This window comes from Rhinolophus sinicus, chromosome 18 (genome assembly GCF_057876585.1).
Source record: "Rhinolophus sinicus isolate RSI-liver-muscle chromosome 18, RSI-T2T, whole genome shotgun sequence".
Classification (NCBI taxonomy): domain Eukaryota; kingdom Metazoa; phylum Chordata; class Mammalia; order Chiroptera; family Rhinolophidae; genus Rhinolophus; species Rhinolophus sinicus.
The window spans coordinates 55,229,539-55,256,402 of NC_142518.1; the positions used below are offsets into that span (position 1 = coordinate 55,229,539).

At 36.4% G+C, this 26,864-nt stretch overlaps 1 non-coding gene across 1 annotated transcript; it reads right to left on the reverse strand.

Annotated features, from left to right (window-relative positions):
* Positions 1-5,038: 5,038 nt before the first annotated feature.
* Positions 5,039-5,172, reverse strand: LOC141569790 (U11 spliceosomal RNA). The gene has a single exon (XR_012493585.1). It is a non-coding gene; the product is annotated as a U11 spliceosomal RNA (small nuclear RNA).
* Positions 5,173-26,864: the final 21,692 nt, after the last annotated feature.

Consider the following 26,864-nt stretch of genomic DNA (forward strand, 5'->3'; position numbering starts at 1 on the left):
AGAGGAAACAAGTAATATCTCACTCCTCGAAATTTCTCCTTGCTATCACCCTTTGAATCCATCCAAATTCTGTTTGATATCACACAATTCTCTAGAGAGATGATTTTATTAGCTTTTTAAAAATATGATTCATTCAATATTATTATTATTGTTATTTTGCATTATATATTTTAAAGTGTTTCTCAAGCTACTTAATTGGTAGTTGATATTGTTGGAATTCTAGAAATGTATTTTTATCATAATTGGCTATAACTCAGTAATTTTTCAGAATTATTGTATTGCTGGATGTTACTAGAATAGTATAGCACTATCTGATTAGATTATATTTCCAATATTTTTCATTTGAGAATTCATCACTTACAGAATGAAATCTTTACAAAAAAAAATTACATATCAGCTCCTTGAGGAAGGTCCAAGCAGGATATTCTGGGCCTTTCCTTGAACTCAAAAGATAACACACACACACACACACACACACACACACACACACACACACACACACAGGTTTACCCACTCACTTGCCAAAGAGATAGAGAGAGAATTAGGTAGCATTCTGGTTAATAAAACATGTTAGGAATGCCCAGAGCCTCAAGAGGTGGACACTATTATTTTTTAAATGAGTGCTATATATGTCAACAGACTGAAAAAGCAACATTACATGATCATATTAAGAGATGCAGAAAAAGCATTTGATAAAATCCAACACGCTTTCATGATGAAAACTCTCAGTAATCTACACATAGAAGAGAGTTTCTCAACTTGATAAAGGCTATCTATAAGAAACCTACAGCTTGTGTTATACTTAATGGTGAGAAACTCAAAGCTTTCCCACTGAGATCAGGCACAAGGATGTCGCCTCTCACCACAGCTGTTGAGCATTAGACTGGAAGCCTTTGCTAATGCAGAAAGGCAAGAGAAGAAATGATAAAACCTATACAGACTGGGAAGGAAGACATAAAGCAGTCTTTGTTTGCAGATAACATGATTATCTATATAGAAAATTTGAAAAAATCAGCAACACAATGACAACAAAAAAACCTCCCTGAACTAATAAGTGATTATAGCAAAGTTGCAGGATACAAGGTTAATATAAAAAATTCAATTGCCTTCTTATGTACCAACACTAAGCAAGCAGAATTTGAAATTAAAAAACAATGCCATTTATATTAGAACACCCTCCCAAATAAAATACTTAGGCATAAATATACAAAAAACATGTATAAGATCTACTCATACATGAAAAAAACTACAAAACTCTAGTGAATAAAATCAAAGAACTAAATAAATGGAGAGATATTCTATACTTTTCAAGATGTCAATTCATCCAAATTTAATCTATAGATTCAATGGAATCCCAACTAAAATCCAACAAGTTATTTTATTGATTTTAACAAACTAATTCTAAATTTTATGTGAATAGACAAAAGACCCAGAATAGTCAACAAAATATGGAAGTTAAGAAACAAAGGTGGAAGACTGGCACTACTCAACTTCAAAACTTATGATAAATTTAAAGTCATCAAGACAGTGTGCTATTGGTGAAACAATAGAGAGATCAATGGTAGAGAATAGAGAGGCCAGAAATAGACCCCTATAAATATAGTCAACTTACCTTTGACAAAGGAACAAAGGCAATATAATGGATCAAAGATAGTCTCTTCAACAAATAATACTGGAACAACTGGACATTCACATGCAAAAAAAAGAAGGGAAAAAAAGAGTGTAGACACAGACCTAACACCCTTTACAAAAATCAACTCAAAATGAATTATAGACTTATCTTGGTGATCACTTCTTTAGGTATATAAATGTTGAAAAACTATGATGTACCCCTGAAATTGATGTAATGTTATATGCTAGCTATATTTTTAAATAAATATCTTAAAATACAAAATAAAATAAAAAGTGCTAAGAGAACAGAGAAAGGAGGGCCTAATACTGCCTCGGCTCTTCTGGTATCCGGAAGAAAACAGGATTCAAATGGCTTCAACAAACAATCAGTTTGTTCAACAAATAATTATATGCAAATATTATATGCAAAGATGTCAAGTCTAACTTTTTACCATCACATATGCGAATTACTACTATCTTTATTACTATTTGTCAACTGGGACTCCTGGGCAAATTACTTAACTTGCCTAAATCTGTTTCCACAACTGTAAAATGGGGGAAATATCAGCATCTAACACAGAGAATAACTGGAGGATAAAAATGAGGCTTCTCATAGTCTCTGATACATAGTTAAGTATTTTTAGAAACCTTCGTTCTATTCATAAAAAAACCATTTATTATTTCATTCCCTATTCTAAAATGTTTATGGGATAAGATCAAAATTCTACAATTTAAAGTTCCAGCACAGGAAGGTGACTTCTGGGGTGCTAGTGCTAATGGTTTGTTTCTTGATCTGGGTGCGAGTAGATTGGTATATACAGTTTGTAAAAATTCATTAAGCTCTACACTTATTATATGAGCATTGTATGTATATTGTACTTCAGTAAAAAATGTTTTGTAAGAAAAAAAATCACATTCTAAGTTAATTGCAGAGATTCAAGTTAATGTATGTAGAAGTTCTGGCATAATTCCTTGGATTTTGTAGATTCTTAGCACTGGCAGATATAATCATTTTCCTATCATATAAAAATAAATTAATGTTCTTAATTACCAAAAAAAAAAACTCTCTAACTAGGTAAGCATCAAACAATATATTCTAAAATATTAGGCAGTTCACTGAATTTGTGATAAGGCCACAAAAATAATGGTTGTAAGTTGCATAGTTAGGGACAAGTGCAACTTCACAGAACTGTTCCTTTGAAGGACTGTACCACCATCACTGCTGAGTTAAACATTACAGCTTGTACTTCTGATGGTGTGCACTAAAACTCTGCCATTTATTTCTCTGAAAACTGAATACACACTTACCAGAATGTATGTCTGCTTACTGATGTCATATCTTCCCAATCAAAGTTTCTTCCGGAAACTTGATTGGAGAGTTTAAGTTGTATGCCTCTGACATGGTTGCAAGGTAGGCTGGGAACGCATGTCTGGCTTCTACTTTGGGGGCACAACCTTACAAGTTAAGGAATTCTTCGTTCCTAAGAAATAGCAATTACGCAAATTATACAAATTTGTAATTATACTAATATCCAATATAGTTGGTGCCTGAAAGAACCAGGAAAAATGATCAGCAGCAATTGTCAAGCTTTGCCTACATCCTGGACCCTAGTAAGACAACCTAAATCAGCTGCTTCTTACTCTTTATTATCCATGTCATTCCACAAATGGAGGACTAGGCAACTTGGTTCACCTGCCCAGCAGTCTCCTACGATTTTATATCAAATTGAAATATTTCCCAGAGAAGTACAAAACAAATGGATGCCACTGTAGACCAACTATAAAATAGAACAAGAGGTAAATCAGTCTCATGGGTGGTGTTGGTTAATTTAAATTTAAAACAAACAAACAAACAAACAAACAAACAGTTTCTTTATGCTTAAGGCCTAAGGCCTAGAGGTAAATTTGTAGGTTGTTTCTTCCCAACTTACACTCCCTTTACTTGGCTTTATTCTGGATGCATTGGAGAGATAAGTGTGCAAGGGTATGTTTTGGGATGGGGGATGATCATAATTTCAAAAATAATGCATTACTTATTGTTGGGAATAGCAGAGCAGATTCAATTTTCTTATAGATATAAAATATGACACAGAAGACTGATGTAACACTGGGTTGCCAGATTTAGCAGATAAATATACAGCATTTCCTGTTAAATTTGAATTTAATTTGTTAATCTGATATTTGACTTTAACTGGCCATCCTGTATTTTACCTGGTGACCGTAGTCTAAGAAAATTTTGATGCCTTCTTTGTTTCCTATTACACATACACCTATACAGGTATATCCCACTTTCTCAAAGCTTGTGTTGTACCACTTTGCTTTTACAAAAGACACATCTGTTTTCACTAATTAAAAGAAATCCTAATCACTAACTAAAAGAAATCCTAACAGGAGTTTTGCTTTTACAAAAACAGCTATTATCATACTAATACAGGTCTTTTGTAAAAGGAAATAATGTAAACATTCTGAAAGTGAAGGAGACTCCTAGCTTTATGCCATTGTGGCTTACAAAAGTTTTATAGGACCACTCTACTGTCAAGTAACAGGGGAAACTTGTATTAAATTTTAATGTACCTTCCTCACCATTAAAAACATACAATTCTGGCACTACCGAGATTACCTATCTTAATGTGATAATGAAATTGTACATGCTTGATATTTATTTTCAGCACACACCAACACTAAACCCAATAGAAAATTTTAGTACTGCTGGGAAATTCAAGTCCTGTGAAAGAATTATCTTGGCAATGCAATTGTAAATTAGCCTTTTTTCTTTTTTTTTTTTTCTTTTTTTTGCGATTCTATTTTTATTTTTATGTTTTTATTATTTTATTTTATTTATTTTATTTTATTTTATTTTATTTTTAGCCTATTTTTGAATTTGGAGATATTCTCTAATTCAGAATATTGGGCAGATGTCTGTCTTGCTTCATAGAAAATATATTGTTGATAATATTTACATAATGGTTTGTAATTACATTAACATACTCTTTTTTTATTTTGTTTTTATTATGTGGTAAAAACACAACATGGGATTTACATTTTAAACAGATTATTAGATGTACAATGCAAGATTGTTTTTAATAGGTTCAATATTGTACAGCAGATCACTAGAACTTCTTCATCTTGCATAATATAATTGCAACTTTATAGCCATCGGTTAGCAACACTCCATTTTTTCCTCTACCCTGCTCCAGGAAACTACCATTATACTCTTTTCTTTTATACGTTTGACTATTTTCAATATCTAACATTACTGGAATCATGCAGTATGTGTCTTAATGTGACTGGCTTATTTCACCCACCATGATGTCCTCAAATTTCATCCATGTTGTGGCATATTGCAGGATTCCTTCTTTTTTAAAAGATGAATAGTATTACATGATATGTATATACCATATTTTTTTTTTTTTTTTTTTTTTAAAACAAGGGCGCCAGGACCAACGATCACCAGCTGCCCAAGTATCAAAAAATTATGCTTCCGAAATCTCTTGATGTCGATTCCGCACGCAGAACAATCAAGCTGCCCTGCGTGTGCCACTCACGACAGAAGCCCTTTTTTCCATATTTTCTTTATCCATTTATCTGTTGAAGGACATTTAGGTTGTTTCCAACATCTTGGTTATTGTGAATAGTGCTGTAGTTAACATGGAAGCACTAACATCTCCAAGATCCTGATTTCAATTATTTTGGATAATTGCCAAGAAGTAGGATTGCTGGTTCATATGCATATGCATATGGGAGTTCCATTTTCAGTTTTTTGAGGAACCTCTATATCGTTTTCCATAGTGGCGGCACCATTTGCATTTCCACCAACAGTCTGCAAGTGTTCTAATTTCTCCATATACTAACCAAGACTTTTTTTATAATAGACATCCTAATAGGTGTAAGGTGATATCTCATTGTGGTTTTGATTTGTTTTTCCCTGATGATTAGTGACATTGGAAATTTTTTTGATATACCCATTGGCCATTTATATGTCTTCTTTGGAGAAATGTCTCTTCAAGTCCTTTGCACATTTTTAATCCAGTTTTAGTTTTTTTGTTTGTTTTTGTTTTTGCTATTGAGTTGTAGGATATGTATGTATATATACATATACATACATATATATATAGATAGATAGATAGATAGATAGATAGATAGATAGATGTATTTCACCCTTATCAAATATTTGATCTGTAAACATTTTCTCCCATTCTGTAGGTTACCTTTTCACTCTGTTGATTGTTTCATTTGCTGTGCTGAAGCTTTTATCTGTGGTTTGTAATTTGCAGTATATAAGATTTTTTCCTTTCTTACTTGTTTATTCCTAAATATTGTAATCTTTTTGATGCTATTATAAATGGAATTATTTTCTTAATTTCTCTTTCTGATAGTTTGTTGATGTCTATAAACACAACAAGATCCATCCATGTTGTCGCAAATGGCACTAGTTCATCTTTTGTGGCAGAGTAGTATTCCACTGTGCATATATACCACATCTTCTTTATCCAATCATCTATCAAAGGGCACTTCAGTTGTTTCCATGTCTTGGCCACCATAAATAATGCTGCAATGAACATTGGAGCACATATATCTTTACAGGTAAGTTTTCAGATTTTTGGGGTAGATACCCAGGAGAGTGGTTGTTGGGTCATATGGTAATTCTATTCTTAATTTTTTGAGGAACCTCCACACTGCCTTCCATAGTGGCTGCACCTATCTGCATTCCCACCAACAGTGCATGAGAATTCCTTTTTCTCCACAGCCTCTCCAACTTTTGTTATTATTGTCTTGTTGATAATAGCCATTCTAACAGGTGTGAGGTGATATCTCATTGTGGTTTTTATTTGCATTTCTCTGATGATTAGTGATGTTGAGCATCTTTTCATATGTCTATTGGGCATCTGTATGTTCTCTTTAGAGAAATGTCTATTCAGGTCCTCTGCCCATTTTTTTAATTGATTGCTGTTTTTTGTTGTTGAGTTGTATGAGTTCCTTATACATTTTGGTTTATTCCCTTATTGGAGGCATTGTTTGCAAATGTTTTCTCCTATTATTATTTTGTCGATGGTTTATTTTGCTGTGCAGAAGCTTTTTAGGTTGATAGCTTTTACTTCCCTTGCCTTTGAGGTGAAATTCATAAAATCCTCTTTGAACCCAAGGTCCATGAGCTTAGTACCTATGTTTTCTTCTATACAGTTTATTTTTTCAAGTCTTATGTTTAGGTCTTTGATGCATTTTGAGTTCATCTTGGTACATGGTGACAGATAGCAGTCTAGTTTCATTCTTTTTCTGAATCTTTACTGTACAGTGGTACCTCAGGTTTCAAACATAATCCGTTTCGGAAGACTATTAGAGTTCTGAAACGTTCGAAAACTGAGGCATGGTTTCCCCATAGATAGTAATGCAAAATGGATTAATCTGTTTCAGACCTTTAAAATCAACCCCTAAAACTGCAAATTTAGCATGAGTTTTACTATCTAATGATACCATAGATCCATAAAATTTACGGCGTTCGTAAACTGAAATGTTCGTCAAGGGAGACGTTTGAAAACCGAGGTACCACTGTATTTGTTTATTAGTTCAAACTATTTTTTGTAGTGTTTCGCATTTTGTATATATAGGATTATGAAATCTGCAAACAAGGGGAATATTACTTTTCTTTCCAATTTGGATACCTTTTATTTATTTTTCTTTCCTAATTTCCCTGGCTAGCACTTTTCTTACTATGCTGAATAGAAGTGACACGAGTGGGCATCCTTGCATTTTTCCTGATATTGGAGGAAAAGCTTTCAGTTTTTTTCCCAATTAAGTGTAGCTATCATTTTAAAGATTACAAGAGCCTTTTTTCAATTACAGTTGACATTCAATATTATATTAGTTTCAGGTATACAGCATAGTAGATATTCATATAATTTATGAAGTGATCCCTCTGGTAAGTATAGTATCCACCTGGCACCATGCATAGTTACTTCTTAATCCCTTCATCTTTCTCACCCAGCCCCCAAACCTCCCTCCCATGTGGCAACCATCAGTTTGTTCTCTGTATCTATGAGTTTGTTTCTGTTTTGTTTGTTTGTTTGTTTGTTTTAGATTTAATATGTAAGTGAAATTATATGATATCTGTCTTTCTCTGTCTGACTCATTTCACATAGCATGATACCCTCTAGGTCCATCCATGTCACAAATGGCAAAATTTCTTTTTTTTTTTTATGACAAATAATATTCCTGCAAGAGACTTTAATAGACTACATTCTCTTGGTCCTCATTATGATAGTATAATAACCATTATAAAGTTAAATAAACCAATTTCAGAGGGTTTAAATGATTTGTCAAAGTAAATGGTGAAGATATCAAAGCCTTCCATTTGCTATTACAGCCTTCCATTCTCTTAATGTCTAAGGCATGACATAGGTGACTGACAACTGGAGAACATTTAGGATTTGAGACAAATATAATGAAAATGGGGAAAGGGAAATTAAAACTATCATTTTTACTCATAATATCTCTCCTGTGAACAACCCTTTATACAATGTTTCTAGCCTTCTGTTAAGTACATGCACGACCTTCCCAAATTACTACTCCTTTGAGTCTGAGGGCAATTTGACTGAGGAGGTGATCACAAATGAGCTACTCTATGTCTGTCTATCATGTTAAAACAAAAGAACTGCTGTTGTTCTAGCACAGAATTAAAAGAAGAGACAAAAGGGAGGAGGTAGAAAAGATAAAACATCTTTGTAATGTACTTTAGTTTTCTGAAAATAACAAAAAAATATATAATGACATCTTTTAGTACTGCGTCCTTCATACTCATACAGGTAATTGTCTAATGCAAATGTTTCATAATGTATTGAACTAGTTTAAATAGTTCTAAATGTTTTGATTAATACATATGAAATGCATGCTTTTTACAAAAAGAAAAATTCAGATAAAAGAAAGGCAAATAACCTAATAAACAGGTAAAAGACCTCCTCTTTCCCTCCAAATCCACTCCCCAGAAGTTACCAATAATAAAGTATAATTTGTATCTTTCCATGTTTTAATGCATAAACAAATGAACAGAAAGTTAACTATATATTTTAATATATGCATATATTTGTATCAATGTAGCTATATACTTTTTATACAAGTGGTATAATGTATTTTCTTTCGCAATGTTATTTCCTTCAACAATATATATTTAAGATATTATCTTAATATATATGAAATATATAATATAAATATAAATGAAATATCTATCTCATTTATTTTAATATCTGCATATTATTTCACTGAATGCTTGTATAAATAGCTGCCTATATATTATTCTAATAAATTTGATTATTTTATTATAAAATAAATGTATATAAACACTAAAATTACAAAAATATTGAAAAGCATGATATAAAAAATAAAATACTTGCTTTCCAACCCCACCTTCACCCACAATTTCACTCTGTAGAGATGACCACCATTAATAATTTTCATAATTAGTTCTTCTGGTGGGCTTGATTATAATATTAAACCAAATACCTATATCCTTTTTACCAAACCAGTATAGGCTACGTTACACTGCAGTAACAAACAACCACAGAACGTCAATGACTAAAACCAACATATGTTTATTTGTCACTCACAGTACATGTCACTTGAGATCAATAGAAAGGCTGTGTTCATCACAGTCACTTAGGGACCTCTTCTGTAATAGGCTTTCAATTTTATGTTTTCACTATTTTAATACAAAGGCTCAGGGTTTGTAGTACAAGGGAAAGAGAACATGGAGAACTATCATTGACTCTTAAATGCATCCACCTAACATGGACACATGTCACTCCTATTCACATATCATTTGTCACGTATAACTAAAAGGAGGCAGGGGTACAGAGTTTTCTGTGTAATTGAGAATAAGAGGAGAGCTGGAAATGTTGGAAAGCACTAATAATATCTATTATAATTCTATGTCTTCGTTTATTTTCTTTTACACAGTGCCAATTAATTATGCTATAAAAATTATAGAAATTAGTACACAGAACTTCTTTCCATATATCTTCCTCACCTTCATTTTTATTAGTTATATTATTATTTTATATGATAAAAGACTATAATATTTATTCTGTTCTATAATTATAATTGTTTAACATGCTTTATCTAACTGACTGATTCTAAAAATAAAATCACAATTATTAATATGCACCATATGATTATATATGTAACTATGGTGTATTATAGAAACAAGTAGTAGGTTGGACATTCCACCGGAAATAAATATTTAATATTATATATTTAAACATTGTTACTTAAGGAGTATCTTTGAGATATAAAAATCTAATTTATATTGTTTATATTTTTATGAAAAATGTTAAAACATAAAAAAGTTGAGATGACTGTATAATAAACTCCATGTGCCCATCACTTAGCTTAAAAAATTATCACCACATGACCCACCCACTCCACTCTGTTGAATTATTTTAAAATATATCCTAGTTAGTATACCACTTCATCCATAAATCCAGGATGTATCTCTAAAAGATAAAGACTTCATTTGTTTACCTGACCAGAAATCCATTATAAAAACCAAAATTAACAACAATCACTTATTAATCATCAAATATCCAGGCAATGTTCTGTTAGTTTCCTAGGACTGACATAACGAACTATGTAGCTTTAACAACAGAAATTTATTGTCTCATAGTTCTGGAATCTAGAATTCAAAATTCAAGGTGCTGACAGGGTCATACTCCTCTAAAGATATTCAGGAAAAATCTGTCCCAGGCCTCTCTCCTAGCTTCTGGTAGTTCCTTGGCTTGGGGCAGCATAACTCCAATCTTTATATGGCATTTTCCCTATATTCATGTCTCTGTGTCCAAATTTCCCTTTTTTATAAGGCCAGTCATATTGGATTAGAGCTTACCTTAATGACCTGATCATAATTTGATCATCTGCAAAGACCCTATTTCCAAATAAGGCCACTTTCACAGGTTCTGGCCAGTACAACTTTAATATCTTTTGGGGAAACACAATCCAATTAAAAAATGATCATCAACAAGACAAATAGTAACAAGTGTTGGAGAGGCTGTGGAGAAAAGGGAACCCTCATACACTGTTGGTGGGAATGTAAATTGGTACAGACACTATGGAAAACAGTATGGAGCTTCCTCAAAAAATTAAGACTAGCATTACCATATGATCCAGCAATCCCTCTCCTGGGTATCTACCAAAAAAAATCTGAAAACATTTATCCATAAAGATAATATGTACTCCAATATTCACTGCAGCATTATTTACAGTAGCCAAGGCATGGAAACAACCAAAGTGTCCTTCGACAGATGAATGGATAAAGAAGATGTGGTATATATACACAGTGGAATACTACTCTGCCATAAGATGAAATACTGCCATTTGCAACAACATGGATGGATCTTGAGATTATGCTAAGTGAAATAAGTCAGTCAGAAAAAGTAGAGAACCATATGATTTCACTGATATGTGGTATATAAAACTGAAAGCAACAAAGGAACAAGACAAAAACAAAAACTCATAGACACAGATGACAGTTTAGTCGTTAACAGAGGGTAAGGGGGGATGGGGATGGTAGAACAGGGAAAAGGGTATCAAATATATGGTGATGGAAGGAGAATTGACTCTGGATGGGGAACACACAATGTGATATATAGATGATGTATTATATTATATAATTGTACACTGGAAACCTATGTAATTTTACTAACCATTATCAACCCAATAAACTTAATTAAAAAAAATATTCACATTTCTTCAATTGTCTCATTTTTATTTTATGATTAATTTTAAAACTATAATCTAAACAAAATGTACACATTACATTTGCTCAAAGTGTTTGTAAATTCAATGGTTTTTCTGTCCCTATTTTGTTTTTTGATATTTATTTTCTGAAGAAACCACATATCTTGTCTTCTAGATTTTTCTGCATTTGTAGACTCTGATGATTGCTCCCTTTTAATGTCATTTAACACATTGCTTCATACCTAGGTTCCTGTAACACTGTAATTTAATATGAGGCTTAATAATATTCCAGTTCAGGCTTTGGCAAGACTGCTTCACACATCATGTTATAAACTTTCTATTCGATCCCATCAGGAGGCATATAGCATCTGGTTTCTTCTAATTTTCTGATGCTTAATCCATCAGGGAGTTTATTATCAGTGTAATACATCCATTATAATGTTTTCTATCAGCTTTTAACTTAAGCAACGATTGACTACTATTGCTAGATGCATTATTTAATGTTGAAGTCTAGCTTCTATTATTTCTTTCTAGTTTATACTTAGCTGCTTCTATTTCTTGCATTACACATCATCCTCTTTAATATAGTCTTTTTATATTTGGTTACAATAAATTCTTGAATATTTTTTTCTGTGATAAGGAATGTATAAAATGTCTGAAAATTTCTTTATTCTGGCTTCATATTTGATTGATAATTTTGTTGGGTATAGAATTATAGGTGAAAATATTTCCCCTCAGAACTTACCCTAAATAGATATTGCCTTACTGTTTGCTAATATCCATCACTGGTTGTGAGAATTCTAGGGACAAGCCTATTCCTGTAACTTTGAAGATACTTTTTTTTTTTTCTCTCTCAGAGAAGCTTTCATAATTTTCTTTTTATCTTTTATGGTTTGAAGTTGTCTTACTGTAAATATTTGACTACCAATATTAAGTGAGTCTTCAACACATCCTGGTTAAGTTTAGTAATCCTGCCTAGCCAATTTACTCTCTCAATATTTGAAATAACTTTATATCTTCTCCTCTGTCTTAAAACTTTCAATTCCCTTCTATAGCCTCAGTTTTAGCTGATGAAATTGCTTTTTTCCCCAATGTGTCTGAGCACAAACTAAAAACAATTGAAACTATACTTTATTCCTTTACTGTGTTATTGATTTTTTTATCAAATGTTATTCTTTGCCTGGGTGCCCATATTCACCAATATAGTGCTATGTCATCTAGAATAAGTTGTTCGCCTAAGATTTTGTAAGTTTTTTCTTCTACAGTCCTCTGACTGCGGGTTGTATTTCAAAGTGGGCAGAGCATTCCTATGGGTACATGAACAGAGAGCAGGCAAGCAAGGATGGATTCTCACAATTCTTAAAAAAGTGCTTTCACTGTGGAGTGGAACACTTGGAGTATTTCAATTCTGGGCATAGTTGCTTTTCCTGTTTTACTTTTTGTCTGTTAATTATTCTTCCAAGTTTATTGTGGAGGTGTGGAGTTAGATCAGTATGTACTTTTTCTCAAACTTCAGGACAATTAATAGGAGTTTTTTTTAAAAAAAAACAACAACAACAACAACAACGGTTCTTTGGGTTCAGCTGGAAGGTAAATTCATTGCTTTTAGCTACTCTGTCTATATGGTCTGGCAACCACATCTGTGCATATTGTTCACTAACTAACTGCAGGGAGTGCCATTCACACAGATTATACGTGGCTGCTTGGTAGCAGATGTTTCTGCTATTCTGAATTTAGTTCCTCAATCAATCACAGTGTTAATTATCTCTGAGCCAGTATTCTTTTCTTGTGTCTCCATTCTAAGCTTAAAAGTTCTCTGAGGGTCATCTCAGGAGTAGAGAACTGTGGCTTTCTCTGTTGTGATATCATTTCCAATCTTCTTCCATTGTCTTTCTTTATTTCTCAACGTTTCCACAATTTCCACTGACTATTCTGATACATCTCCCTATATTGAACTTAAATGTTAATAAGGAAAGTATAGTGTATAACTCAATGTTTGTTTGTTTAGTGGCTAGAGTATGGAAAAGTATTTCTCTCTAGTGTTCTTAATATGTGAATTACCCTCTGCTTAAATATTTCTAGTGACAAATTACACTATTTTATTAAGCAACCATTGTTTATCTGTTGTTATACAGCTTTAAGTGGAAGAAAAGTTTTAATAATGCAGCCAAATTTTTCTCACTAAAACTTCAATCCATTCATGTCACGTTTGTTTTCTGGAGCTACAGAACATGTCTATTCACTCTTACTCATGAAAAATGTTCTAAATGTTTAAAGGTAACTGTTTCTTCTCATTCCCTTATATTTCTTCTCTAAAGGTTACTCAACCCTAATTACTTTAATTAGTTGACATTTAGCACAGTTTTCCAAATCATCTCATCATGCTGGTGACATTCCTCTAATGCAGAGGTCGGTAAACATTTTTATAATGGGCCACATATTATTTTAGCTTTTATAGGCCATGTGGTCTATGTCACAACTCTTTAACTCTGCTATTGTTATGCAAAAGCAGCTACAGACAATTTCAAAACTTATATTAGTGACTGTGTTCCAATAAAACTTTATTTACAAAAATAGGTCCTGTGTTAGGTTTGGCCTACAGGCCATAGATTGCCAACCTCTGCTCTAAACAGTAGTTTAATTTGACTATTCTCTTTGATATTTCAGTGCCTGGAATTAAACATAATGTCACAGGTCACCAGGTACTATAATCACTTCTAGTGATGTTAGTGATGTAGTAATAGAGTTCATTCACATCTATAATAGTTACATTACTTTGTGTTATACATATATTATTTATAGGCAAGTGAAAACTTGTTCACCACCATTTCCCCTGAGAAATTTTTTTCACATTGCTTCCAAGAAAGACATCCTCCATTCTTTGACTTTAATTAAAATCTTAAAATCAGATCTTAATTCCTACCAGTTAAATTTCATTTCTTGCAGTGTGATCAGTGTGAGCCAATATTCTGCTATGCCAAAATAATTTTGAATCTGGATTCTGTCATCACCCTTAGTAGTTAGACCTTCTTTTTGATGTCATCTGACATTTTATAGTGTACTATCTGTAAGCATAATAGTTAAAAGCAACAGCTTTGTGATCAGACAGCTTAACATTAGCACCTGTGTGACTGGGAAAAGTAATTTAACCTAAGTCTTAATGTCCTTATCTGTAGAATAGGTGTGTTGCAGGGACTAAATGAGATAAGAAATGCAAGAAATGTAAACGATGCCTAACACATTCTAATACTCTTTGGTTGGTCAATGCTAGTAGTGTTATTATCATTATTATTTTGGAATGTTCAGTGGGTTAGGGTCAGACCAGAGAGACGGGACTCTTAATATCTTCATCTTAAAAGATTATTTTTCAGTAATAAGGTACAACTTACTCATATAATAAACCTAGGTTAATGACACAGCCTGAATGCTTATTATAGTATCCTCCCATTGCTAGGTAAAGAGATAAATATCTCTCACAGGACAAGCAAAAAAAATAAGCTACTCAGTCGGGGGCATTGGGGTTACCTTTCCATCATGTTTGCTCTGAGCGGCTGGCTGGAACAGCTAATACAAAATCCTATTGCACATTTGACTCGAAAAAGTCCAACAGATAAAATCTTGGCATGATTACTTTGCCATCTCAGGGTTAATACAATTAGCATAGTGCCTAGAGAAAACTCACTGTTTTTCTTTATGCACACTCACAGTACTTCACTTTTGATACCAGTTTTTGTTTTTATTTTATTTTTTCCCATACCAAGCAATTCTCTGTGACACCAGCTGGATGTCCTACAATTCAATTCAATTCTAACACAAACTCGAGTTATCACAGACCTCACAAGTTAAACACTCAGAGCCCCACCCCCACAACCTCAGACACCAGTAGCAAGTCCAAATTATTACCTGTGCTTTCAACTGACCAGCTATAAGGCTCCAACAGTTTCTCCTCAGATTCAATTATTTGCTAGAGCGACTCACAGAACTCGGAAACTCTTAGTTATGTTTACCAGCTTATTATATAATAAAGGATATAATAAAGACTACTACTGATGAACAGCCAGATGAAGAGATATATAGGGGAAGGTCTCCAAGGGTCCCAAGTACAGATCTTCTATCCTCATGGAGCCGGGGTGTGCCACCATCCTGACACATGGATGTGTTCACCAACATAGAAGCTGTCCAAGCCCCATACTTTTGGGAATTTTATGGAGGCTTCCTCAAGTAGGCATGATCAATCATTAACTCAATCTCCAACTCCTCTACCCTTCCTGGAGAATGAGGGGACGGGGTGGCTGAATGTTCCAAACTGCTAATCATGGCTTGGTCTTTCTGGTGACTAGCCCTCATTTTGAAGGTATCTAGGAGCCTATCAAGAGTCACCTTATTAGAACAAAAGATGTTCCTATGACCCAGAAAATTGCAACGGATTTAGGAATTGTGTCAGGAACTGGAATCAAAGGTCAAATATTATAACAAAAAATGCTCTAGTGTTCCAGGCTCTCGGCCTCACATAGAAAGGTGCTGGCTCAGGTAGTAAATGACCATCAACTGTGATTGGATGGCCATCAGCTGTGGCTAGTTGGCCGTCAGCTGTAACCAGTAAGCTATTGGCGACTAATATAACTGCTGTGGCTACACTAGCAGAAAATGGGGGCTAACAAGTAGATGGTGGCTGAGCTAACAAGAGTAGATTGCAGTTGGCAAGTGAGGTTGGTTGGCAGAGAAAAGTGGACGGCAGGTTGAGGACAGTGTGGCTCCTGCTTCCTGTGTCTCCAACCCAGCCACCAGCAAGAATATAGTGGTATGACTCCCCTATCTATGGCTCTATGGGTGTTCCTTTTTGGCCTCACCATGTCCTGCGTTCTTATGTGGGGAGTGGGAGCTAAGACCCCACATGACACCCCACGTGACAATGGTGAAGCCAAAAAGGAACACCAATGGAACCATAGATAGGAGAATCACACCACTATATTCTCACTGGTGGCTGGGTTGGAGACACAGGAAACAGGAGCCACACGATCCGCAACCCACCTTCCACTTCTCTGCTAACCAACCAACCAACCAACCAACCACTTGCTAACTGCAATCAACGCTTGCTAGTTTAGCCACAGCAGTTATATTAGTGACTAATGGCTAAGCGGTAACAGCTGATGGCCAACCAGTTATAGCTGACGGCCACCTACTACCTAAGCCAGCACTTTTCCATGTGAGGCCGAGAGCCTGGAAACAGTAAGAACAGTACCTTACACAGTAAGTGTTCAATAAATATTAGCTATTATTTGAGAAGACAAGAAGATGATGTTTAAAATTGTAAGATTGTTAAGATGAATTGTGCTGAGAAGTTTTGAAAGAAAAAAAATCATACTGACTACCCACCTATCTTTTCTCGCTATCATATAGATACGTATTTTTCCTCTCAGAAAATATGTGGCCTGTCATGGATGTCGCTTGGATATCCATGCTTTGCTTTCTCTTCAAGAGTCTCCATATGTCCTGTCCTGGGGAACACTAAAGATGTAGGCATGAGTTTCATAATGAAAAAAACAAAACAAAACAAAACAAAAAAATAGAATTAACACTCCCAGAGAAGTCCAGGGCTCACATTAGAGCCCCAAACATTTATAGTTCTACTTTTACAGGGTCAGTCTTTCACTGATCGTACTCTCAAAACATTACGAAATCAGAACTTGGAGCTTATTTCTCATTAGCTTTCCCCCCACCCCCTTCTTAATGTATACATGCTAGATGACTCTTGCTATTCCTCTTTGCGGTAGTTATTTACTATCCTCACAGGCATTCTCTCTCACTCATTGAATAGTTCAACATCTGGCTCACCATGTTCTCTGTCAGCGTCACTACTCATGTGGTGATTCTTAGTGATTTTAACATTCATAGAAATGATTAATCCAATATTATCAATTGTGAATTTCTTTACTTTCTCCCCTAAAATGATTTTTTCCCCCTCCATCCATTTCAGCCTCATCTGTGTATGGTCATAGCTTTGTCTTTACCAATAATTATCACCTCCAAAATCTCAGGTTCATACAACTGACACATTTTTGAAACTGCTATTTTTTCCAACTTGATCTTTATTATTCCATTCCTATAATTCTCCAAATCTGCTGGGACTTCTACTGACCTTACCAGCTCTTCACTGTCCCTCACTCATGCTATATTTTTAAATCCTTCTTTACCCAGCATTCTTCCATAGCTCATCATTCTATTATAGTAACTACTCTGTCCCTCTCAATCCTCTGATCCCTCACTTTATCTCTGAAAAAAACAACACTGATTGGATCCAATATACCATCCACTCCACACCTGTACCAAGCAGCTGAAAAAGTCTGAACACACACACATACACACACACACACACACACACACAAACTTGCCAAGTTATCTTACTGTAAATATTTGACTACTGATGTTAACTGAGTCTTTAACACGTCCTGGTCAAATTCAGTGATCCTGCCTAGCCAATTTACTCTCTCAATATTTAAAATAACTTTATATCTTCTCTATCTTAAAACTTTCAGTTTCCTTCTATATCCTCAGTTTTAGCTGATGAAATTGCTTTTTATTACACTGAGAAAAAAATAGAAAATGTATTTTCCACCACAAAAACTACCAACTTATAAATAGCTATAAAAAGATGCTATTCTTCCTCTTGCTATAGGGGAAGAATTCTTCTTGCTTCAATTGTATAACCCCCATTCCACCTGTGCATTAGATCCCATCTCCTCTCTCATACTCAAGGATTCTGCTTGTATAATTATTTCTCTTTTTCTTGCATCATTAATTTCTCAACTACTTTGGCTCATTTCCAAATGCAGACTTGCTATATTGTATTCATCAAATACAAAATTCTCACACAGCCTCTCTCTATCATTCCATTTCTCTGTTCCTCTTTAGTGTAAAAAGATATATTCAGATAAACTGCTAAACTTAATGTCATTTTATATCACGATTTCCCCTGGAACTACTTCAATTAACCTTTTTTTTCGGCCCAATCTTCTGAAACCAAAATTGCTAGTACGTCTCTTGACGAGGACCCCCAATGTTGCCAAATCCAATAGCCAAATCTCAGTCTTCATCTTACAAGGTGTCTCAGAAATACTGGACTTAAGTTAATTACTCCTTGCCTTTTGGAAGCTCTTTTTTCACATTATGTTTATTTATTTGTCTTCTATCTCACTGTTGTGACAACAGACTTTTTCTTTTCCTGCTGACTTTTTAAATTAATTAATCTATTTAATTCTGTACAAGTCTACTTTTAAGAAATTCCCAGGGCTCAGTCCTGCTAAATCCTTAAGTGGCTGCATCTAGTCTCATGGCTATAAATACTAATCATATACTGAAGACTCCAAAATTGGTATCTCCAGCTCAAACCTCCATTCTGAATCACAGACTCAAATATCTAAGTACTTACTTGTCATCTCTACTAGAATTTCCAACAGGCATCTCTATCTTAATACATGAAAAATTAAACTCCAGATTACCACTACTTCTGAAATTTGCTTTTTCCTATGGCTTCCCCATCCCAATAAATGGCATCCAGTTGCCTTAAGAGTCACCTTTGATCTCTTTCTTTTTCTTATACTTCATATCGGTCTATCAAGAATCCTATTCGTCCTGCTTTCAAAATGTACCCAAGGTATGACACTTATGCAACATCCATAGGTATGACTATAGGACAAGCCACTCTTATGACTGGCTCCTAACTGATCTGTTTGCATCTGTTTTTGTCCTCCACAGTCTATATCCACATAACAGTCAGAGCAAAGTATTATTCAAGTGTTTACTATTAGGTAACTTCTCTTTCCCTTTTATATTCACATCCAATCTTCTCTCACCCCTCAATGCCTGGCAACTAGTAATGTGCTCTATATTTCCATAATTTTGTCATTTAGAAAATGTTAAATAGATGGAATCATACAGTGTATAACTTTTTGTATTGGCTTTTTTCACTCAGTGTAATTCTTTGGAGATACATACAGGTTGTTGTGTGTATTAATAGTTCTTTTGTTTTTATTGCTGAGACGTATTCCATAGCATGGATATACCACAATTTGTTTCACCATTCATCCATTGAAACACATATGGGTTGTTTCCTGGTAATATAAAGCATCTATAAACATTGTATATTTGTTATTGTGTTAATATAATTCTTCATTTTTCTGGGATAAATGCCGAGTGCAAACCATCTGTCATATGATTATTGTACGTATAGTATATATTTTTTAAGACAGGCCAAACTGTTTTCCAGAATATCTGAATCATTTTATATTTTCACTGACAATGTAGGACAAAATCTATATCTTTACATCTTCATTGGCAATTGGTGTTACCACTATTTTTTATTTTAGCCATTATGATAGGTTTGTAGTGATACCTCATTGTGGTTTTATATAGCATTCTCCTGATGTGTAATGATGTTGAGCATCTTTTCATATAATTAATTTGCCATTTCTACAGTAAAATGTCTATCAAGTTTTTTGCCAATTTTCTAATTATTATATATAATGTATTTTACTGTTGCAATTTGAGAGTTATATATATGTATACATATATATGTATACATATATATAAATATTATATATTATATACGTAATCTATATTTATATATTTATGTATTTACTGTTGCATTTGGAGTGTTCTTTATATATTCTAGACCATAGTCCTTTTTCAGATATGGGGTTTACAAACATTTTCTCTGTCTTTAGCTTGTGTTTTCATTCTTTTTACAGGTTCTTTAACCTGTAAAAATTCTTTAATTTTGATGAGGTTCAATTTATGAACTTTGCTTTTTGTGAATCACGTTTTTGTTGTAAAGTCTAAAAACTCTTTTTCTAGACTGGGTCCCAAAGATTTTCTCTTAGATATTTATTCTTTCAAATTGATTTGTATTGTAGTAAAATATAGAATTGACCATTTTAACAATCTTTAAGTGTATACAAGTTCTGACAGTTAAGTTCTCAAACTTGTTGCAACAATGTTGCTAACCATTTTTTGATATCGGAGAGATTATTCATTATGAATTTGTACCAACTGGACAAACCGTTAACCAAGTTAACTATTTGGAAATGCTGAAATGGCTGTGTGAAAAAGTTAGACAACCTGAAATTTTCACCAACAATTCATGGCTCTTGCATCACAACAATGCACCAGCTCACCCAGCACTGTCTGTGAGGGAGTTTTTAGCCAGTAAACAAATAACTGTATTGGAACACCCTCCCTACTCACCTGATCTGGCCCTCAATGACTTCTTTCTTTACCCCAAGATAAAGGAAATATTGAAAGACATTTTGATGACTTTCAGGACATCAAGGGTAATACAATGACAGCTCTGATGGCCATTCCAGAAAAAGAGTTCCAAAATTGCTTTGAAGGGTGGACTATGCACTGGCGTCAGTGCATAGCTTCCCAAGGGGAGTACTTTGATGGTGACCTTAGTGATATTCAGCAATGAGGTAGATAGCACTTTTTCTAGGTGAATTTGCAAACTTAATTGTCTGACCTTGTAGTTCAGTGCCATTAAGTACAGTCGCATTTTTTGCAACCATCACTACCGTTCATCTCCAGAACCTTTTTCATCTTTCTAAACTGAAACTCTATATTGTTTAAATAATAACTCTCCAATCTGCATCCACCTAAGTCCTCGTAACTACAATTCTACTTTCTGTTTCTAAGTTAATTGGGCTATTCTAGGTACCTCATATAAGTGGAATCATACAGTAATTGTCCTTTTCTGACCGACTTATTTTAGTTTGTATAATGTTTTCAGGTTCCATCATGTTGTAAAATGTGTCAGAATTTCTTTCCTTTTTAAGTTTGAACAATATTCCATTATATGTATATAACACATCTTCTTTATCCATTCATTGTTGATGGACACTTAGGTTGCGTCTACATTTTGGCTGTTGTGAATAATGCTGTTATGAACATGGGTATACAAATATCTCTTTGTGTCCCTGCTTTCAAATATTTTTGATTTATGCCCAGGAGTGAAATTTATGGATTACAGAATAATTTTATTTTTAATTTTTTGAGAAACCATCAGACTGTTTCATAGCAGTTATTTCATTTTACATTCCTACCAAGATTGCACAAGGATTCCAATTTCTCTACATCCTCACCAACACTTATTATTTTCTGATTTTCTTATAGTAGCCATCATAATCTGTGTGTGATGGTTTCTAATTATGGTTTTGGTTTGCATTGTTCTAATGACCAGTTATGTGAGCATCCTTTCATGTACTTATCGGACATTTGTATACCTTCTTTGGAGAAATGTTTATTCAAATCTTTTGTTCATTTTAAAAAATTCAATTTGTTGTTGTTGTTGTTGTTGTTGTTGTTGTTTTAGAGTTGTAGGAGTACTTTATACATTCTGGATATTAACCTCTTATCAGATATATAATTTGCAAATAATTTCTCCCATTCTATACATTTGATTTTTCACTCTGTAGATTGTGTGCTTTGATGCACAGTTTTAAATATTTTTGTAGTCCAATGTATCTATTTTTACTTTCATTGCTATATTTGTTTTTGCTTTATGTATTTTCATCTTCTGTTTTTGGTGCATACACATTTAGGATTTTTATCTCTCTGGTGGATTAACCACTTTATCATTATGTAATGACCATTTTTCTCTCTAGAAATTTCCTTTGATCTGAGGACTAATTTTCTGATATTAATATAGCCACTTCTTGCTCAGACCTGCTGAAATCCTGAGGTTTGGTTGCAGTTTTTCCTTTGATATTTTATATGATAGGGTGTGCATTGCCAAAAATAAGTATTCTGTTATTATACCACCTCGTTCTGTGTTGTAGGGCTGTGGGGCAGGCTTTCCTTAGAGCTTCCCATGTCTGAACCCACTGGTACTTCTGGGTTGGAGACTTTTGCAGTGCCCTACTGGGATATATATCTAGAAAGAAGGAAACACTTGGAAGTCAACACCATGTCTTTCCTTAAGTTCTGGGGTCTCCAGACTGTCAACCTTTTAGAGTCTCCCTATGCTTCTTTATTGTGTTGTCTCTAGGGTTTTCATTGCAATATGGAAAACCAGGGATGAACTGGGCTACTCCATCTTGGGAGAACCTAAAGTATTTCCATTTATGTTTTTAAAACATAAATGAGGGAAATTCACTGTTATGCTTAAACTCAGCCAAGGGATTCCCAGTAGTATTAGAACAAAACCCAAAGTCTTTATAATGGCCCATGAGGCATCCAATGGCCTTCAAAAACTGCACAATTTTATTGATTTATTTGTCTTCATGGCCCTAATTACTATCTGTGACTAATTATGTTTATTATCCTTTCCCTTCACTATAAGTTAACCCCATGAGGGTAAAGACTGTGTTATATTCATAACTGTACTCATAGAATCAAGAATATAATCAGCTTTAATAAATATGTTTAAATGAATGAATAAACCAGATTATTATTTTTATCTAATTACTATTGGTTCAACTGCTGTATCTTACTTTGAGAGATATGTTTAATAATCAAATCTTTCTTCTGCTCTCTTTAATTTGTGCAAAATTCTCTTAGATTTCTTGCATATTGTGGGCCAAACAGTGATCACCAACCAAATAGTAAACACAATCTGTAAGATTTCTACTTCACATTTCTCTAATGAGAAAGGCTATTACTATTTTCTAGGGAAATTTCCAATACATTGGGAATACAAAGGAAATATTTTTTCTTCAATTCCAATTTTCCAAGGTAACATAACATAATTTACTTTTTGTATAAATTCTTTTACATGTTTACACTTGTGGGGGCGGAGCCCCAGAGAGTAGTTTCCAGGCTCTCGGCCTCACATAGACAGGTGCCTGGCTCAGGTAGTAAATGGCCAACTGTGATTGCATGGCCATCAGCTGTGGCTAGTTGGCCGTCAGCTGTAACCAGTGAGCCATTGGCCACTAATATAACTGCTGTGGCTACGCTAGGAGAGGAGAGAGAAGAGAAAAAGAATGGGGGCTAGCAAGAAGATGGCGGCTGGGCTGGCAAGCGTGGATGGCGGTTTGCGGACAGTGTGAATCCAGCCTCCAGTGAGAGTATAGTGCCGCCAGAGAGAATATAGTGGTATGACTCCCCTACCTATGGCTCCGTGGGTGTTCCTTTTTGGCCTCACCATGTCCTGCGTTCTTGTATGGGGAGCGGGACCAGAGACCCCGCAGGCCTCCCGGCACGACAACACTCCAATACAAACATAGCACTGCTCTATAGCAGTGTTTTTTTCTCCATTGGTTATTGTCTCTATTTTCATCAAGCTCATCTAATACCTCTGAACTCTTCCATGTTTTTAAGTTAGATATAGATAAGAATTTCTTGGAAGGAATACCCAAGAGAAACTTCTGCAGGTAAATCTTAATTCTGTGTTGATATCATTCCAAAAACAATGGTTGCCAACAAAGAGGAGAAATATAATCACCAGAGATATACGGCATTTTGTAAACACCTGCATGCTGCACATAGCTGATCTTTCAGAGTTATTGTATTATTGCTATTTTCTGTAAAATACCTTAAAGTATTTGTAGGGACAGAGCCCCAGAGAGCAGTTTCTAGGCTCTTGGCCTCACATGGAAAGGTGCTGGCTCAGGTAGTAAATGGCCATCAGCTGTGATAAGATGGCCATCAGCTGTAACCAGTTAGCCATTGGACTCTAATATAACTGCTGTGGCTACATTAGCAAGCGTGGACTGTGGCTAGCAAATGCGGTTAGCAAGCGGACTGTGAATTGTGGATCGTGTTGATCCTACTTCCCGTGTCTTGCCGGGCCTTAGCGAGACTGGGGTGCAGGAAGACCCCTTGTTGGGGTACTGTCAGATGTTTGCTTTTGTGCCTTGACCTGCCGCCATCGAGAATATAGTGGTATGACTCCCCTATCTATGGCTCCATAGCTGTTCCTTTTTGGCCTCACCATATGCTACATTCTTGTGCGGGGAGCACGAGCATTACAGTATGTGGGGACAGAGTCCCAGAGAGCAGTTTCCAGGCTCTTGGCCTCATGTAGAAAGGTGCTGGCTCAGGTAGTAGATGGCCGTCAGCTGTGGCTAATTGACCATCAGCTGTAACAAGTTAGCCAATTAGCCCCTGATATAACTGCTGTGGCTGCACTGGAGAATCCAGTCGAGTCAGTTGGTCAGTTGGCAGGCAGACAGGCAGACGGCGGGTTGTGGGTCATGTGACTCCAGCCTCCAGTGAGACTATAGTGCCTCCAGTGAGACTATAATGGTATGACTCCCCCACCTATGGCTCCGTGGGTGTTCGTTTTTGGCCTCACCATATCCTGCGTTCTTATGTGGGGAGCGGGACTAGAGACCCTACAGGCCACCCCGCAGGACAAATGGCGCAGCAAGCAGGGTATGGTGCCAGCCAAAACTTACCAAAGGATGGTGGAGCGCTTGGTGCATGTGAAAGCTCAGCTTCGGGGGGGCCATGAGGAGTGACACTGGGAACGGGAGGTGCAGTCTGCCTGGGTGACTCAAGCCTCCAGATGACACACCACCCTCTTGGCCATGGAAGGCGTTGCCCTCATTTTGGTAATGTGCTGTGGCCTTAGGGTCCAAGGGTTGTGTACATCTTACACAGAGTCCTCCACCCACTCAGATACCTGGCACGGCGAGCAGGATTCCAGCCAGGTAGGAATGGCGTCTGACTCTGGGCAGGAGGACGTGTGGCCCCCACACAGTGTATGGTGTTCGGTGGCCACTGTTCTCAGGAGTTGGACACCCAAGGAGGGGTGGGAGGACATGGACGGCTCTCCGGCCAGCGTGGAGAGGGCCCTGCAGGCTCTAGCTGAGCGGTTGCTGGAGGAGGAGAAGGCTACAGCCGGCCGCGTGGGCTGGATGTTCCTCAAGGCCTTGAGTCTCAACATAGAAAATGCGCCTAATGAAATAGCCCAGGTGCCTGACCAGGTCTCCCAGTTGGAGGTGCTGGAAGCTCGGGTCTGCTTGTTAAAAGAGGGGCCCCACAGTGGAGACTCTGAGGCAGAGGCAGAGGAAGAGAGTGGAGACAATGGAGCTCCCAACCCCCAAACCCAGACAATCTTGAAGCAAAAGGTAAAATGTGAGCAACCTTTGGGCCCCAGGGGCATTGCTGCGGCAAGCCAGCTGTGACTGAGTTCATAACCCACACCCCTTGCACTCCCACTGACTTGCAGGAGCTGGGGAGGCGGTACCGACAGCGCCCTGGAGAGCCAGTCTCGGCTTGGCTACTACGTTTATGGGATGAGGGAGCAGACAACATTCTCTGCTCCCCAGGCGAAATGGAAAAGCTAGCCTTCGTGACAGTGCATCCGTCCCTGCGACAAAGGTTACAGAACTGCCATAGGTTGGCCCAAGACCAGGGCAACCATTCTCTAATGGAGTGGCTCACTGCAGCGGTACGCATGGTATGGGGACAGGCTGGCGAGCTGCCAGACACTGTGATTCAATGGCAGTCATATACGGAACTTACTCAAATCATCTGTGAAATGGGTATGAGACATGCTATTGTCAACCCTAATATGCAGGGGCCAGATGACGAGCTTTTTACAGCCAGCATGACAGATCTGGTTTTGGATACTGCCCCTGTGAGTGCTTTTGGATCCTTGGTCGCCATTCTTATGCCCTATGTGGGGCGACGAATCCATGAAGTTACAACTGCCATGGCCACTCTAGGGGATGTTGAAAGCCGGAGGCAAAGAAAGTTAAGACAAGAGGTCCGAGGAGTTGAGACTCGGAAGCTCAAATCAAAAGTAAAGTGGCAAAGTCGCGGGCCTCAGAGAGTAACACGCACAGAGATGTGGCGTGATCTCATGGCAGGAGGGGTCGATCAGAAGAAAATAGACGAATAACCCAATGCACTCTTTTTGGAACTTTAGAAATAGTTGCGTCCAGAACAACAATTCCGGAGAAGCTTAAAGAAGAAGACTGGAAAAGTGCGACCCGTGTCCCTCCAGGACTTCATGCGACCACTTGATGCCGATTACTTTCAGCTTGATTAGGGGTAGGGCCAAGGTACCTGGTCAGAGGGGACAAGCAGGGACCAGAGGCCCCACGTGGAACTGTTCATACATTGGTCCCCTTCTAATATGCAGAGTGTTTTAGCCCTAGTTGACACTGGTGCAGACTGCAGTCTTGTTTATGGGAACCCAGAAATGTTCCCCGGACCAGCAAACTGCATTGATGGCTACGGGGGAAAGATTGTGACTGTAAAACTTATTTCCTTACCACTGGGTATAGGGAGGCTTCCCCCTCGTACCTACAAGGTTTATGTCTCCCCCGTTCCGGAGTATATTCTAGGGGTGGACGTGCTACATGACCTCAGCTTACAGACGTTGGTAGGAGAGTTCCGTCTCCGGATCCGGGTGGTGAAAGCGGTGACACGCGGGCATGCTCACCACCCTCCTCAAGTGTTGCCACAGCCCCGGCGCGTGGTTACAGTGCAACAGTACTGCCTGCCAGGAGGGCGGGAGGAGATTGGTCGTACAATATTGGAATTGGAGAAGGCACATATTGTGAGGGCAACGCATTCCCTTT